This window comes from Brienomyrus brachyistius, chromosome 7, assembly GCF_023856365.1.
Source record: "Brienomyrus brachyistius isolate T26 chromosome 7, BBRACH_0.4, whole genome shotgun sequence".
NCBI classification, from domain to species: Eukaryota; Metazoa; Chordata; class Actinopteri; order Osteoglossiformes; family Mormyridae; genus Brienomyrus; species Brienomyrus brachyistius.
Window position 1 is genome coordinate 4841717 of NC_064539.1, and position 15414 is coordinate 4857130.

Here is a 15414-nt window from a genome sequence, read left to right on the forward strand (position 1 = left end):
TAAAATGCTACTGCGGTTTTTATATTTAAGTTTTAGCCCGATGAAAATTTACCCGGGAGATATATACGCAAGTTGATCCATATTGCCCTTAAAGTTATTGCTCCTTATTGAAAGACAGCCCACAAACCATAGGGAGCTGTATTAAGCACATTTTTATATGTTTATGAAATATATATTAACACCAAACAAACTCTGTATGTTGTTTACAAAAGAGATGTACTGCGCGCTATACACATAAAAACACTCTTCAGGGATATTATACGTATATGCTTGCATTTTCCCGTCAGCGGTCAATTAAAGCAACACTATATTATTAAATTACATTATATCCATATTATAGCCCCATATTTGCATCTTTTTTCATACCAGTGAAATTAAATTAATTCAGATAGTTGTAAAAGGTTGAGTACGTTATCAAACAATGTGCCACTATAGTCGTTAGTGAAAGTTGCAGAAAGTGCACTTGGGGAATGATTGAAGCCGGCCTAGCTGTCTTAGTTAATTTGCGAGCCGTCATTTGGGAGGGCCGCTTCTTCATGGTTATCGATTGTCCAACCGAGTCGAGATTGTAATGGAGGCAAACAAAAAGCGTATGGCTTGCGAGATTATGGAGTTTTTTGAACGTCTTCTTCGCGAGGAATGGGTCAGAAATCCATTTCCATTGGTAAGATTATTCTTCATATCCGCGTTAGGGGTAGATGCATGTCTACCAGTCAGTTATTGACAATCATTATAGCCTACATCAATTATATAATTGCATTTAAAAAATATGACGGATGTGTACGGAAACTGGTAATATTTCAGTGCGGCTCTATCCAGAGTTAAATTTACTGTAATATTTTCAGTTTGTATATCAGAGGTCTAATCTACAATAGCTGTTAAATGGATTGTTTACTTCATAAATTGTAAATAAGCATCAATCATAATAATAATATTGCATAATTTGATTGCACTGTTAATTGACTAGCGCTAAATTTTTATATCCGAAGATTTTGTGTAGCTATTTTTGCGTATTTTATTTGAGCATTGTTATGTAATATATGTGTATGCTTACATATGTACTAGGCCTATATATGCAATTTGCTTTTTGACAACTTTTCAAGTGGACTACCAAAATCCGAGTTACTTCTTAATTATGTAAGGCACAATAAGTATTAAAAGACGTTGAAAAGTTACGTGGGATTCTTTGCGCCTATCTTCCGAAATTCCCTGTCCCTACGCCCGCGCGTCTAGCTTTTTTAATTGAAAAAGACGCATTTTTAAACCTCAGACAGCGAAGCCTCAGAACTTGTTGAAACCATTTTAGAGCAGAACTTTCTCTCCACAAATGGTCTCGTTTAACATTTCCTCCCTTTCCCCAGCAAATTGCTCATTCCCACGGCACGGGGTGATTGAAAACGGCCGGGGTTATACTCAAGAAAATGGGACTTTCATAGTTTTCATAGCAATCTGCGAGGTGAGAGGAAGTTATTGTAGCCGTTTTCCTTTCTTGTGTAGCCCATTTATGCGAGGCTTTGAATATGAACAGTTTCAGTTAATTTATCCCAGTGGAAACCGCTTCTTAATGTATCCGACTTTTAAACGACTGCGTGTATTTACTTTATAATACAACAGTTTTAATAGGCATATATGGGGCGAAGAGGAATATTTTGCAGATTAGAATTCACTAGTGTATTTTCACACTAGTTTATTTCTGACAAGCAGGTCTTTGTGTTTGATTTACTTATGTGCTCATGAAGTTCTTGTATCAATCCAAGGGCGGTTAGGGCGCACTGATTGCGAACTCAATACTTGAACTCGATATTTAATACTTACTGCGATTGTTCGAATTCTGTAATAAAAAAGCTTCTTTCTTAAACACATGAAATGCATGATATATATATATATATATATATATATATATATATATATATATATATATATATATATATATATATACACACACACACACACACACACACACACACACACATATATATATATATATATATATACACACACACACACACACACACACACACACACACATATATATATAATTACAACTTGTAGGGATTTTTACAGTAATAATTATGTATTTGTAATGGGATATTAAACGAATAATAAAATTAAGCCACCTATAACCGACAAATAAACCACAGATAATTTAGGACTACCGTTTTCATATCGCTCATCGTCGCTTAAAATACTGTTGGTTCTAATTCAAGACAGTATTTAGGCCTGTTCTGTAAACATTTTCTGCCACTGAAAGGCGCTAAAACACTGCGAGTCATGAAGTCGCATTATTGGCGTTTGCTTGTAGCATTGAGGAGTTTATTAATTTTTAGCATTCAACGCTGGAAATATTGAGCACCTGACAAGATCATTCGTAAGCTCAAAACATATCATACATTTTTGTGCCGATAATTGGAATATGAAGATTATTGTATTAATAATGCAAAACAAAATGGCGAAAATTTGACGTATGTAACTGTATTTCGGTAATCTTGCATTATGTCTTTATTTTCTATTTTAATTCAATAAATTTTATTATGCCTATATTTTCATTTAATTTTTACTGTGAATTGTAATGGGTAGGCCTGTTAAAAAATCTTAAAAATGCAAATTTAATCTTAAATTAAAGTTAATTTTAATTCCAAAATCCGAATAAGGTATATATACGTCTTCGTTGAAAAATGTATTTTTAAAACAGTTACATAAAATGTGCGCTTAAAGTTGAAATAAAGATCTGTTACACTAAACCAATGATTTTTAAACAGCACAGGCTGATTTTATATAGGCCTAGTAATATATCATACAGTATATATAATATACAGTTCTATTAAAATGTCACATAACAGGTTTGATACAGGCATATTTATACATTTTCAATTATTAGCTATTTTAAATTTGAATAGCTTGTCCTGGTTTTTCAATAACCAATGTAGAAAAAATATATTTATCACTAATATAATCCAGTGAGATTGCAAGGCATGACAACAAAATTTAGCATTTAGAGGTTCACGGTTAAGTAAATCATGATTGTTATTAACATTATCGACGAACTCCCTTGATTAAACAATCACCAAAAATACGCATTACCATTCTAGCGTATCTTGCCACTGCATCAGTACATACTGCATTTTTGCCATGGCACTGCAAGAGTGAAGAATGAAGCTAAAAGCCAACTTCTAACATTGCTACTGTTATGTTACGATAACATCGCTAGGTCTTACAGATTTAGGACCAACAACCCCTTTCTCAGATATTTTCACTGTAATGTTAGTGCAGAAATTCTTGCAAGGGTGATTTATTTTCATTTTAGTAACGAATCAGTGCAGTGTCACTGTGTAACTGCACAAAAGGATTTCAGACTCTCCAGCCCCCCCCCCCACAAAGACTGTGCCATCGGATCCTATTCGGGTCACCCGGGCGAAAAGTAGTTCATTTTGATTAACATGATCGGTATTCCTCAGGTTACAGAAGCCGGTAGCTTGGAGTTTGACTGGGGTGTAATCCATTCCTCTAACCAAGCCTCTTCCCCCCTCTGGCTGTCTCTTGCTGTCAATCCCGCTTTCATCTCGGCAGCGGTGATCAATAGGCGCTCCCCTCGTAATGGGTTTTGCTCTGCAGTCACTGCAAGGGGGCATTTCAGCGCACGCATCGCCATCAGCAGCGGCACCGGGACACCAGAGAACAGGGACGCAAAAGACCGTTTACCGCCATCCGCCCATCTGCCACTGTTTCGCCCGGCCGCAGTGCTGACTTTGTGTTTGGTCTGTGTCACATAGACATCTGATGGATGGTAATTTGCACACTGAATATTGACTCATTGTCATATTCACCAAGAAGGTTCTCTAGGCGGGGACTAATTAGCAAACCATCTATTGACATTGACTTTGTTTTTCAATCATTTAAGTGAGATTTGTCCCGAATTTTCCCTGAGATCACTATTGATTTTCTTTATCTTTCCACGCATGAAAATCTGCAAAAAAAAGTGACAGGCTAAATTTTATTATTTCAACTAACAGGTCACATCGCCGATCACATGCAGACATTTCCTGAGTGAGGCTGAAGGGAATCCGCGCACATCTTTCTTTAAGAACTGGGATTTTGCTGGGAAACGGGCAAGCGCACGTGCACCCCCGGTGGGCAAAGCTGCAGGTGAGGTGGGACTCGGAGGCTGACGGCGATGCCGGCTGCTGCCACAATGAGACACCCTCCTTAATGAGCAGATGGAGAAACAAAGACAGAAAGTAGATGCCCCTGTTGAGGGGCCAGGAGAGGCCCGGAAGTACTTCCTGTTGGCACGTACCGTCGCCCATTTCACGGGCATAGGAAGTAACACATACTGGCATGTACCATTCTGTGTAATAAAATGAATAAAACCTCTCATCCCTCCACCTTTAGGCTAAGTGGAATCTTCTCTGGCCTGGATGTTCAAGGGAGCCCTGTGTTACGGTGAAAGACTAATGGCATGAAGGACCCGCAGTCGTTTTTATTCCCCAGTTTTACTTGAGAAGACCAGGGGAAGTGTAAACATGATGCCATGCCACATCCCCAACAGGTGCCACACCCCTGGGACGCCATGCCACATCCCAGGTCCTGTGCCACCTTGCAAACAGGTGCCACACCCCTGGAACACCATGCCACATCCCAGGTCCTGTGCCACCTTGCAAACAGGTGCCACACCTCTGGAACACCATGCCACATCCCAGGTCCTGTGCCACCTTGCCACCAGGTGCCACAGCCCTGGGTATATAAGTCCAAATTTGAAAGTACCAGGCCACGTGTCCAAGCACTTACTCTCTTCTTCTCCATGGCGACTCCCGACACGTGGCGTGCCCCAAAGTTGGGTTGGCGGTTGAGGGTGAAGTACGCCTCGCGGTGACTCCTACAGAGCAACATTAGCCTGGAAATACTAATGCATCTTAATGGATATTCAAGAAGTGGAAGTATATTAAACAAATCACAGAAACACCCCAACTGTGGTTTGCGGTGAAATGCCCCACCTCCCTCCGTGTAATCCCTCTCCCTGAGTCAAGGGGGCTTTTATTACTTTTCATCCGGCCTCTCACACGCTCTTCACCATCAGCATAAAATGCAATCACTTGATGTAGGGTCCAAGAGAAGCTTTGTCCTCGCCAACATTAATGCAAACAGCAGTAAGAGCCCACGGCTCTCGGCCCTGCCGGGCGAACAGGAGGAAAGGCTCGTCAGCAGGATTCAAGTGTGAGAGATCTGTCCGCCGGAGGAGAAACCATATCTGCCATGTCATAATTCACGTCTCCTGCCGCTTCCTTAAAAAACGCGACCATTCCCTGTCTTCCATTGCTGCGGCAGTGCGGCTGAGTTCAGGCAAGTGGAAAACGTGGTATAAAGGAGAGAAATTCTGCCCGAAAGCGTATCCCAAGGAAACCGCATGACGCGCACCTCTCTTCCGAAACACACAGGGCCCCTCAATATTTTATCCACCCCATTTTTGGTCGTACTTTTCCCTCAGCTCTGATTTTTTGGTTTTCAAAGTGATATTAAAGGTTTAAAACTGTATGTATCCCCCGATACATTATTATTGTACAGCTCTAGTTAACTATAAATCAAAGCGCTGGACCGATATTTGCATTAAAAAATCCCTTACTGGTTTCCAGTCACAGCCGTGACCTATGCACCAGGGAACACGCTAATGCAAATTCCTTGCTCAAATGGAACATGCTTTAACAGGTGTACGCGTCCTACGCAAGAAGACAATGGGAACTACCTCAGAAATCCAAGCAACATGGCGTTACCGGTCTCTCTGTGCAAGAAGACATTTAAATGACACTAAAATGTATCACGCCACTATATGTTAGCGCCAGGCTACGCGCTCCCTTAGGTTTCTCAGGCAGATGAGTAGAATTAGAGAATGATGAAAGCATTTGCAATCAATCAAACAATTATTCCACAGCGAGTATATACTGGTCTTTGTCACAGACATTTTTTTAATAATACATACACGAACCGTATTAAAGGAAATAGCGCTTGGTGATGAAGCCAAGTGGTAAAAAGCTGTAGTTTACATATAAAACCGAGCGAATTCCGGACATTTGAGATATTTCATGATTTTAACAAAAGGCAGCTTAAGAGCGAGTGCCGGTTTATCACTGGACGAGCATCGGATGTGCATGCACACATAAGAAGGAATTATGCATGTAATGCAATCAGCCCACGGCCTCTGTCGCATTACAAGCAGCATTTTCCCGGCCTCCATTAAGATGTAATCTGCTCAGCTGGTGGAAACGCCACGGCCAGAACGCCTGGCGCGATTGCAGGGAAACGGCGTCTGCTTCAGTGAGCCGGACAGGCCGACCTCGGTCCGGAGTGTCGCATCAACGATTGCCTCTAAAGCCCTGAAAGATTCTGTGGTGTCATGGTGTTATGCATTTGTGCAAAATTACCCTCAACAACAGTGCTTTCGTATGTAAACAATTGACAGTATGTAATTATTTATGTACTCTGATTGTCCTCTCACCTGATCTTATAAACATTCAGTTTGGCCCTTTGTGGGTATACATGCATGCAATGTGCTACCTGTGCTCCAGAGAGTATGGACTATTTAAGAAAGAGCAGGTGAGCGCTTCTGCATTCAGACACAGAGCGTGGCGAGCTGTTTAGCACCAGTGCCTAGATCGCCTGGCCGCAATCACGGCCCGTTACTCTCCAACACTAGAAAATTAGATTATGTCAGGGCTGAATTTATCCTCTAACACAAAGTGAAATCTCTCAGTAGCCTGCAGTTTGTTTTCTTCTTCTCCTGCCAGGGAACGTAACATACTTGGGGTATAATTGTTCGGTTTTTAAGAGCGATCACACGTTCGACTCTTCATGTCAGGAGCACATGGCTGTGGGACAGCATGCAGGCACCACGAGGGTCAACCCCGACAGCTTCCTCTTCATGGCGACGACGATGAGTACAGTAAAATTAAATATAGCAGAAAGAATACAAGGCCACAAAGGGCAATAAACTATACGACAAAGAATAAATATAAGACTGATTAAATATAACTCACATAACCACTTGTGCTGTTTTAAATTATAAACAGAACAAGATTTGATGCATGTTCCAACATATTCTTCCCCAAACAGGCATGCATCTGCCTTACAAATACCACTGGAATTTTACAAAATGTACAAATATGGATTATTATGTATTTGCTGAAACTGATTCAATTTTATTTGCAAATGTATTGCACATGTACGCTCAAAAAATAAAAAAGTAACTTTTTTTTTATATTTGCAAAAACGATTTTCTTATGGTTCTGTGTTTGTGAAGTGATCATGTGTATGAGAGTATTTACACAAATGTAAAATTACTGACATTTTAAACATTGCAATGATTATTTCCCATTTTCACGTTTAGCAAAAATGACCAGACTCTCGACTCAATAGTAAAAAATAATGTCTAAGGACAACAAACCATACATCATATTCTGCTTATTAAAGAACACCGCCTATCTGAGCAAGAAACTCAATAAAGTATACAGAAATAAATATACAGACCTTTACCAGCCCACAAATCAGATTACCTCTTGCTGATTTAATTAGCAGGTATGAGAAATATTGCCTAAGCGTCACAAGGTTTGCTAACACACTTGTAAGATTGAAAGAATTTTATGAAGTGTATTAGTTACTGCTAGTAAGGTTTACATTCTGTGGCATGTAACAAGAACAACCTTTCAGATAAAATAAGAAAACACAGCTATCGCAGCTTTGCAGAACACTCTTCCTCTAATTAAAATACCGATAAAAGACATGGGGGGGGGGGGGGGAGGAGTACAAGAAAAAACAAGAGTAGCTAATTAGGTCTGATTTCATAACACAAACAGCTACCCAACATAACTCCTGTCCAAAGTATTGATGTGTCAAAGGGCTGAAAAAAAAATACAATGTGTTATCACGTCATAAAAAATCTTGAGCGAGGTGAAAACAAGCCAGGCCATTTAAAAAAAAAAAAACACTTTAATGTTTGATCGTTTTTGGTTATGGAGCAGACGGAGTGTGCGCCCAGCTCTGCAGAAATCCTCGTCGTGTTACCCTTAGGAGAGTGGCTGAGAGCCGAACCGGCTACTGGCTGAGAGTGGAAAGGAGGTCTTGCCAGGTCGGGTCTGTCCAGGATACTTTGCTTCTTTTTTTCTTCTAAAGGCATCGAGAAGAGAGAGGGGGGCATACCCTACTTAACAGCGAGGCGACCTCGTAACCAAACTCAAACCAGGACTCGAAGGACGGCGGAGGCAGCTGAACAAAAGCTGAGGCAACAGCCGTTGCGGCCAACCGAAGCCTATGAGATCCAGGTAGAAGCAGACGCCTGTGCAAAATCCCTGTCTTACATGTGCTATTATCTGTGCTGGCTTGAATGACACCTTCGGTGTCTTGGTTAGCTAACTTTCCAATGAAAATTAAAAATGACGATTAAAAAAAAAAAACAACAACCTCCACTGATGTTGGCTTTTAACTACAAAACTACAAAAATAATTCTCTGCTTCATACAGGCAGCATGAAAGTCAGCCAAAAACACACTAAAGGTTGTCGGTTCGAGTCCCAGGAGGGTCCTTCGGTAGGTGTTTAACCCGCACTGCTTCAGCAAAACATCCCACCGTGTGAACTGTAAACTGTGAAACATCAGACAAAATGATACTATAAATATATGTGGATTTACCAGACTTTTTCTCTAAAGGAAAATAATCAACATAAAATGGATTTTAGGCACCACCTTAAATTTTTCCTTCCTCTTATATCGGTAGCATTAGTAATAATAATAGTAACGATAATAATGACAGCAATAACAACAACGATAATAATAATAAATGCAACCTGAAAGGTAACAGGAGCCGGCTGTGTGTCGAGGGCTCTGATTGGCTGCCTTCGACTGTGGTCTTTCTGGGGCTAATGAAGGCCTCTGCTTTTGCGGCAAAAAGATAAACATTATTTCTGGCACATTGTGCCGGCCAGTCGCTTATTTGTGGCTTAGCCTTTGTGCGCCAGGAGCGGCTAATGCTTCAGAAATCAGTGCTGCCGGGCCTCTTAGTCCGGGCCACTCCGGCACCGCTAGCGGCCCAGCCACTCCAGGGGTACATCAAACGGCCCCCCGCCCCCCTCCTCCGACTGGCCGGGGCCCACTTAAATTCCGCGCCCATTGTTGCCAATGTAGCATCGACAAGCGAGAGAAAGACAAAATGAAAAAGAGGGGTGGGGAGGGAGTGAGTCGCTTATAATGAGCTTCCTGCAGCTGAATAAATACAATCTAAACAATATGAACTGTTCTGATGCCTCCCTGTGGGCTCTCGCTCCCTCTGTCCTCGTTACTCACAGCAACAACGAACACATCATTATTAGGAATTGAAGAAATCGGAAAAATTACCTTCACATGTATATAAATTTTAGCATAGCAAAAGGCTATATGGAACCCCAGTGGTTACAGACCTGACAATTATATTACTATAATAATACTGTAGTTGTAACTGTTCCTATAAATAATGAAAAAAACACTATTATAGCTAAGAGATTCTTTTTATTTACTCTAATTTACTTTTTATACTAATTATCGAAGTTCCAAAGTGATCCGTTACTGGCTAATCCTATGCAGAAAAACAAAGCTAATTAAAAAAATGTAAGTAATTACAATTATTTTGATCACCTCAGAGTTAATTTACCAGGAGTGGCACAGAAATGAGGTACTACAGTAAGATGTCATCTGACAATCATTTAGGCAGAGAGAGTTTGCGTAAAAAACACTAAAAGATGTTTAGAGATGAATTGGTCATTCTCACATGCCGGCCAAAATCCATCTTCAGTGATCTGACTGGCTGAGACATAAATTAAGTATATAATATAAAATTTAATATTATTCTAAAAAGTTAAATGTATTATTAAATGTGTTATTTCTGGCTCTTAACATTCAAAGAGGGTATTTTTTAAAATGAACAAATTAACTGGATATTTATTACAGTAACTCAGGACTATTTTGCGAATATTCTTGCTGGTGCCATGCTTAATCATTAATGGTTAAGTTTGTTAAATGACATCATATCCACATTGCAATTCAGTAATAACTGCTTAAAAAGTCCAAGTCTGAAATGTCCATATCACATGTTAAATTAAGTTAATATTAAGTTACTATATAAAAGGAAATGCAGATGATCCTTTTCCTGATTACTTCTGCTCTACAAATCTATTTAAAATCTCATGTCCCATATATCTGAACATTTTAATGTGCTATAGTAATTGTTTTGCAGTAATGGCTAAAAGAAAAGGAGAAAATGCATTAAAATGCATACTCTCTGCACAGAAACTATGATTCCATTAGTAACCCCAATAAATGTATTTCTGTTGATCACAAATGGGTGAAAACAGCTAAATCTCTTAACAATAAGAAAATAACTTTTAATAATAATGTTTGGCCAAAAGGTTGTGCAAAGCACAACTTTTGAAGCAATGTTTCCCAACCCGGTTCTCTGGGACCCACAGACGGTCCACATTTTTCCTCCCTCCCAGCTCCCGGTAGGCCAATGAGGGAGCAAAAACATGGAGCGGTTATGGGTCTCCGAGGACCGGATTGGGAAACACGGCTCTTAAGCGTGGGATGCTGCGATACGCGGCACATGCTCGGCCTGTGATGCCCTTATCCCCAACTTTCGCTATATCACTAGCCCCATCCCTCTCCGCCAGACATTTTCCTGAGACGGTGCAGATGCGCTGTCACAGGGGCATGAACCCGCTGACCTTTCGGACGAGCTGTTGCCCCGGACCCGTTCTGAGAACCTGGAAGAGCGGAATCGGTATCTGATCCGAGACCCGGAGGGCCACTTTCACCCCGCCCCCTTAAAACATGACTAAAGCAGACTTTATGGCCTCCCCTAACATGCCCCCTGTTTCTCTCACTCGCTCTCTGAACCTAAAATGAAATTTCCTTTGAGCCGGAGACAGACTGCCGCTTGTGGGTGGGCATGACGTCTTATTTTTGTAGTTTATTTCTAAGCCTCTTATATGTGCAGAGTGTGAGCGACATGATACAGCAGGGAAGACAGTAATTAGAGGACTGCCGTGCCGGTGCCCTTTCTCCCTGTCACACGCCCGCCGGCAACAGCCGACAGCCGCTTCTCCGTTCCTACTTCACTGCATCTCTCCTTCACCCCTCATCTGCACTGCGACCTCTCTGCTACCTCGCAATTTTTGTTATATGCGAAATTAATTACAAATAGAATGACCAAGGTCGTGTTTCTCTCTATATCCAAGCCCATTCCTTGAGGAGTTTCGGTTAAATAACGCCTGGTGCGCATAAATGCCCTCTTTTTGACCTGGTCAACTGCCTGCAAAAATAATCAAAAAGAACAAAAGAGAGGAGAAAGTAATACTTTTCTTCTTGAGGGCACTTAACCCATGCAGGAAATGTGTATCTATATTAGTATTAAACTTTATCTATGTAGCTATATAAGTATTGAACTCTGTATTTGATAATCTGTATATTAAACTCTATATGTGTAGCTTCTACATGCCGCCTCCAATAATACAAGAATAACGAGAGCAGCATTATACATTTCTGTTTCTACATGGACAATTTATGTAAACTTTTACAAGTATTGCTCACATATGGTACAAAATGCCATAAAACAAGCCATCACGGTAAACTGCGCACCCGGGTTGTTTTGATACTGATCTATAGATGTCTGCACTCAAAAACCAAGATTTTTTTCTTTTAAATTTTAACGATTGCCTCATTGACTATATTTTCATGTATAAGATAATATCACACCGAACTGACATTAGACAATAAGCTTTGAAATGGTCCTAAAAGCTGGGAAACTCACCGCAGTTTTAACCGTATTAACAATATTATATAATAACCTGTTGGCACATATCACACACCGCAATATACACAGGACGCCTAGAGGGTTTACAGTACGGATAAAAACCGGTGTACATCTATATTGTACAGAGGTTGAAATGTCAGGAACCCATAATTCACCTGTGTCGTTAGAAATGTAAAAACGATGCCGCGCAAAATCAATGCACAGCGAATAAATAAATGAGATTTCTGGTGATAATTATGTCAAGGTTAAAAAAAACACATAAAAGAAACAGTGGGAGTATTCATTTCGAAAAGACCTCGGGAAATACAAACAGGGCAGAAGACAACAGAGAAAGCCTGCAAAATTTACATGACATGAAAATCGCATGGAGCCACATCCTCTAACATTCATGCAATTTAAACAAATGAAATAAGCTTTGATTTAGGCAAAGTGATTGTCACACATACGTAAATAGACCGACGGCCTGTCACCAACAGGTTATACGTTTCATACTCCTTGCACGTATAATGACTCATAAGATAATCAAATTGCGGGAGAATATAAGTATGTTTCGTTGCGTTATTAGTGCAGTTTTGAGCTTCCTAGTTTGGATAATTTGATTTTGGTTACTGGTAAGGGGCTTCAGTTTAGCGAGTTTTTTTTTTTTTTTTTTAGCTGAGTTTGCCGCTGCACCGGAGCGCCTCCCCGGCCGTGAATCCCACCGCGCCGCCGCTCCTACGCCCGGGGCACCTCTCCTGCCCCCTGGGGACGCGGTGTGAAAACCTAGGGCGTAACGTCAGGAGCGCAGGACCCGGTGCTCTTCAAAGCACCCTCCGAGCGAACAGTATTTATGAAGTGTTATTTTTATGGGGCGCTGGGTAACAACAGTTTTAAGAGGGTCGCTCTGACCTCGCTGTGGCTGGAACTGACCTGGATCCAAGGTATTATAATAAAACAATTAGCGATGGCGCTCCGTAACGTGCGCCCCCCCCTAAAACTAACCCTATCCCCGCCGGCTGCCCCTGCGCACTGCCCACCTTCGGTCCTTAGACTTCCGGAGCATCGCCAATTCACTCTGGTTGTTATTCACCTTCATACCACTGCAAACAAATGAAAAAAAAGTAAAACCCCGATGAACTGAATCCACCAATTCCTTCTGAGGATCTTGCATAGTTCAGTAAATTTTGAATGTAGTTTTCCTGGAGGGTGTCAGTGTTACCTGTAAACAAGAATGGATTTCCTGAATATTCATGGTATTTTATGGTCAGTTTCAATCACACAGGTGATTTTTAACTGCAGTGTAAATCTGCTCTGGCTTATTCTCCGTTATGCTGCCCTTAAGGCTCTCTACCTTGTTCCTGTGCACTGGGTTTTGGGCTAACAACATCTGCTATCCAGCAAAACAGTGAATATGGTGGGGATGAGGGGGGCGGGTGAGCCTCCCTGGCTCCAGCCTCATGATCTGTCACCGACATTCAGCATCAGCCTCTGAACTAGCAATTAGCTCCTGGTCTGGTTCCCCTTCACTGGCCTCTATACCCCCCCCCCAACCCTCCCCCGCCCCTGAAGGCTTGCGAGCCTGCTGACCCCCTCCGACAACACGTACATACTCACAAGACACTTTGCCCCCAAGTCTACGTCAGGCCTCTGAACTTTCCAATAAAAGGGTAAAGTATGTTTTTATTTGTTTCCGGGAATCCTCCTCAAGCAGACCTTCAGAGCTGAAATTAGGACACCCGGCCACCACAGGACGGGACGCCGCTGAACGCGGGGGGGGGTGGCTGACGTGGGGGGGGAGACGTCTCTGTCGCATCTTTGTCATGTTGCGTTTTTATGCTTCTCGTGCCTTAGAGCAACATCAGGCTGTTTGTGTATTTATTTCTTATTTTGACATTTTCTCCTAGCCCTTCGTTGCCTGGCATGAAATGATTCAGATACTATAATCGTATTTATCAGTGGTGAACGGACCGAAATTAATAGCCTGCAGAGTTGGACATTTTAATTTATACAGTCTATGCCTTGTAACATTTAATTAGAAACATTTTATTTGAGGGGATACAAATAATATAATATTATTCTATTACTTATGTATTAATTAATCACAAACCAAGTCTTAATTACATAGTGATCTCGAGTTAATTCATCCTTAATGAATTGTACTGCATATTTTATCCAAAGAAATGATTATATTTGTTACTATATCTGTGAATAACACAAGTGAAATACTGATCTGATGTTTGTTCATCATTAGTGAATCGTGACACGTTTTTATCTCAAGGAGCGAATATTTATTCATGATTTGTAATTCAGTAGTAACCGAATTATTACTGAATATCAGTGCCCCATCAAGTAAAGTGTTACCATTTATTTACTTTCATCTGCAAGTACAGACTTCAGTCTGGCTATGATATGTTCCTTTCAGTAGTGGACACTGGAATAACTCTGGGATAATTTGACTGAATTGTCAGTTGTATGTTGGGCATCAGCTATTTCCACAATAAAGTTCTTACTTAATCAGGCAAAATTTCCAATAATACAAGTTTAGAACTATGTATTCAACATTAAGTGATCTGAGATGCATTTTAATCATGAGAAATGTTAGATAGAGATGTGCATTCATCCTTGTACTGCCAGGAAGCTCTAACAGGAATGATCTGTTGCACATGAAAGCCTTGGACACACTGTATCATACTGACGCAATGAACGTTAACAGTACATTTTCTACTATATAGTACCTGTCGTGTTTACAGTGGTACAGTCATGGATCAGGAACATCTGCAATGTGCCTGTGAAAACAAGATATTTTTACCCAGCTGTTAGTGAAGGGCAGAGGGTCCGTGAGTAGCACGCCCCCCCCCCCCCGTCCTGTATCCAGGGCAGTGTGTAGGGATGATTAAACATTAACTTGTAATCTCCTGTGGAGCAAAATGACACACGGCCACAAGGGTAACGTCCCCCTTCAAAATCCCACATGGGGACATATTGTAAAGATTTTCACTCGCCTTCATTATTAAATCAGATCCCGGAGACATTAGTCCCTGTTATGTTTGTTCTGTCATCATGGTAATATCGCCGTTGTTGAATCATGGCGTGTGCGTGCACGAATGTGTGCGTGCGTGTGTCTCGGGACGGGGCGGCCGCCGCGCTGCGGGCCGTGGGTGACGTCACGCCCGCGGGTTTATGTTTCAGTGTTTATGCTCTGTTGTCGGAGAACAAAGGCCGACAGGGGAGAAAGGAACCACTTGAAAGTTGCCGCTCTAAACAAAACACGATGTTTGTCCAGACATTAAGCTCCCTCGCTCGTTAGGCCAATAACTTTAAAGCATAACGGTCTCATTACCCTTATTAAATGTGGAGTTAAGCTGCGCTTTACACAGGAGATATGATCCCATTGTCCTCTTGTCAAAGAGAGTAGAAAAAAAACCAGAGAGGTGAACACTGTTCGTTCATAGATGGGAATTGCAGACAAGAGACCGCGAGATATACAACACGGCGAACAATGGTGCCAGTCTTACCCTGCACCGTGTTGGACTGAGCAGGTGGATGCTTTATAAAGGACTAAGCACACGGCAAACAGTATCTACGGCTCGTATTGTATAGCTAGCTTTGATAT

General features: G+C 41.3%; 1 long non-coding RNA gene across 2 annotated transcripts; it reads left to right on the plus strand.

Moving 5' to 3' along the window:
• Window positions 1-525: 525 nt before the first annotated feature.
• On the plus strand, window positions 526-7223 carry LOC125746253 (uncharacterized). 2 transcript variants are annotated; one of them, XR_007398898.1, is made up of 4 exons: window positions 526-664; window positions 1362-1456; window positions 3568-4143; window positions 4390-7223. It is a non-coding gene; the product is annotated as an uncharacterized LOC125746253 (long non-coding RNA). The 2 variants fall into 2 exon arrangements; XR_007398897.1 differs by having other exon boundaries at window positions 3568-3784; window positions 4011-7223.
• The last annotated feature ends 8191 nt before the right edge of the window (window positions 7224-15414 follow it).